This window comes from Drosophila santomea, chromosome 3L (assembly GCF_016746245.2).
Source record: "Drosophila santomea strain STO CAGO 1482 chromosome 3L, Prin_Dsan_1.1, whole genome shotgun sequence".
Classification (NCBI taxonomy): Eukaryota; Metazoa; Arthropoda; class Insecta; order Diptera; family Drosophilidae; genus Drosophila; species Drosophila santomea.
The window spans coordinates 17,769,914-17,773,008 of record NC_053018.2 but is presented as its reverse complement, the minus strand read 5'-3'; the positions used below and the strand labels follow the sequence as shown (position 1 = coordinate 17,773,008).

The 3,095-nt window shown below is 41.1% G+C and overlaps 1 protein-coding gene across 2 annotated transcripts in view; it reads left to right on the top strand.

The window, feature by feature from the left end:
- Nucleotides 1-3,095, top strand: part of LOC120450228 (elongation factor-like GTPase 1) — a 75,119-nt gene that overhangs the window by 29,849 nt on the left and 42,175 nt on the right. The window lies entirely within an intron of this gene.

Here is a 3,095-nt window from a genome sequence, read left to right as displayed (position 1 = left end):
TTTGACCAAGATTGCTGAGTTTCGTTTTCTTCCGGTTTTGTGTTGGCTTATACTGAGGATTGCTTATAGCGATATTCGTACTTTATTTTTTGGCGTTTTCTTCTTTCTATTTTTGTTACTTTTTGCACTCGCGATTCACGTTCGGTTTTTCTTGTATTTCTCGTATTTCACTCGCTCTCGTATTAGTGTCAACTAACAGTAACTCCAAATCTTGGGACACACAGAAAGACACACACGCGAAGTCCAGAGTCAGGAGGAGTCAGAATCGCAGTTCTACCAACTTCTACCAACTGGCTTGACACTCTGCGTTTTGGCCACGATCCGCTGACTTCTAACGTCGGATTACAAATGTTCCAGGCCGTTGGACGGCAGCGTCTTTTAAAAATTTCCAAGCGGAAAACGCAGCGCAGACTTTTCTCCCATCTAGAGCTTCGCCATGGTAGCTTCTTTCACCAAGTTCATGGCCAGACCGGTTTGAAGCCAACATGTTGCGAGCCGCGATTGCGATTGTATCGTCGTTGCAACCGGCCAGCGGCGAATTCGATCTAGAGGAGGGAAAAATTGTTTCTTTTTTTCGCCGTCAAATCATCGTTCTCTTCGCTGCTAAATGTTGCCAGCTTTTGGCAGCGAATGTTGCCAGGGCCAAATTGACAAGCGAAGAGCACTAATTGCAACATGTTGCTGAGCCTAGCCATTAGGCCGGGCACACGCCTTCCCTAACGTATCTGGCGGATACGTATCTGCGAGATATACGAGCCCATGCTCTATTCAATTAGTCATTCCAGACACACGTCGGCCAAGCGAGGAATACGGCAATATACACTGAGAACCCAGTTACTCTATAACTGAAATTTGAAACCGGAGAACATTTCAATACCGGTGTCGATGTGTACATCTATTCCGCAAACTTGTTTAATATTTCGAGAACAATAAAGGATAAAACATTTCATAAATATAGGGAAAAAATAATAATGCCATATTCATAAAAAAATAGAATACATGAGTTAACATTTTTACTGTTTTCTACTTTTTTCTTGATAAAAGAACTTGCTCTTCATATTTATAAGTGTTGACAAGGTGTTATAAATTTCTTAAATAAAATGTAGATTAAGCTAGATATTTTTTCTGTGTACGGCCTGATTCTTGAGCTGCTTTCGCTTCAATGTCAACTCGGCTCGTTTAGTCTGTCATCGATTTGGACTGGTACTAACAGAACCAGACGAGCTGACACCTAACACCTCGTGGCCAAAACCAGCTGAAAATTCTTGGTTTCTCTCTGGTTCAATTTAGCTAAATGCTTTCGCATTAAACATAATTTGTCGCGGCCTTCTTAATTGTAGAATGGGAAATATGTAGCTCCATCTTGAACACTCTCTCTTCCAGTATCATTTCTGTTTTCGTTTCTCGAGACCTTTCTCCCTCTGGGTGATCTATAGCGCCAATCGTGCTTAGAACATCTAATGAACTTCAGACAGCTCATCCATTTACATTTCACAGTGCTCTCATATTTATACACTGACAAAGGGTACTTTGGGTTCAACTTGGAACAATAATGTGTGTACAATCCGTTGAAATAGGAAAATAACCTATTTGATTTGAAACAAACATTAAACCAAATATATAAAAATGTGTGTTGTAAGGCTATGCTTAATAATTTACTATCTCCCTGGATTACTTTTAAAGTAACCTGATATTTTTTGATAAACTCCAAATAAATGATTAATAACTTTTCTTTCCCTAAAGTCTCAGTGAGCAATAATTTGCCGCATTTCCGAGATCGAATTTCTTTATTTTCATGGCATTTCAATTACGTTTCCCCAATTCCGCAGAGCATCTAATATGCCATTAAACATTCTTGCGAGTTGCCTTTCATTTTCCGAGCCAACTATTTGGCTGCGAACAATTTCCCTACCGCCTGGGAACTGCAATAAAACAATAACAAATGAACTAATAAGAAAACGTTGCCAACTGAAGCTCAAGTTCAGCGGAAAGGCTGTATTGTGGAGCTTCCCATTTTTCACGTAGCCGCGCAATAAAAGAAACCGAGCGTTAATTAAAAAAATAGCCATAGATCAATGCACCTGATAGATGCGGGAAATATTTGTTCTTCTGTGTTGTGTTGTGTTGTGTTGTGTTGTGTTGCTAGTTGCAAGTTGCTAGTTGCTGGTTGCAAGTGGCTGGCTGCTATGGGGTTTGTGAATGTGTGTTGCCAGCGGCAATGTGGTGTAATTTGTGAGAAAGAGGCTGGACTCCTTAGCCCTTCTTAGTGCCCCCTAATGGCGAGGGCCCAGAGGCGTCTCAGAACCCAAAAAAAATAAGGTGGGGGGAATGGTAGAATGTTGACAAGGCTGCAGGCGCTTCCTTCATTAGCATGAAATGGCTGGAAATGGCTCGACTCTTTGGCTTTCGTCTCTGACACACATAAGGCGCTTATAATCGTAATGGTATAAACGCCGCAGTTGCTAACTCCTGCTGCAACTGTTGCTGCTGCAGTGAGTGGGTGCTGCTGCTGCTGCTGTTGCTTTTGTTGCGTGGCTGCAACTTTCTTCGTCTCCTATCTTTGGTGCATATGCAGCGGGCTCAGCACAGCAACAACATCAACGCAATGGCGGCGTCTGCATTCCTAGCACGCTATAAAATATGCGACCGACGATCATCTAAGTACAACAGCAGCAGCAGCAGCAGCAACAGAACAGCAGCAGCGAGTGCAGCAGCAACACTGCAGCAACTGCTGCAGCAGCGCAGCAACTCTTGAACTTTACTACGCCAGGAAAATGCTCTTGCCCTTTTTCCATGCCGTCTTCTTCTTATTTTACTGCAGGCAGCAACTGTTTAGCATGATCGGCACTGAACAAATTAGGGTCTGAGTTCCAGATATTCATCAATTGACTTACTTTTGAGCAAGTAAATATTTATATACTTGAATACCTAATATTTTATAATATGTTAATTTTTAATGTAAGAATGTTATATGTGTTTATGTTGGACATACTCGTACATATATAAAGCTTAAGAAACAAGAGAATATCTTTTCAAAACACTGGAATAACAAGAAGTCTTTTTCAATAACTCTGTTTGAAATAGGCTTATTTTTT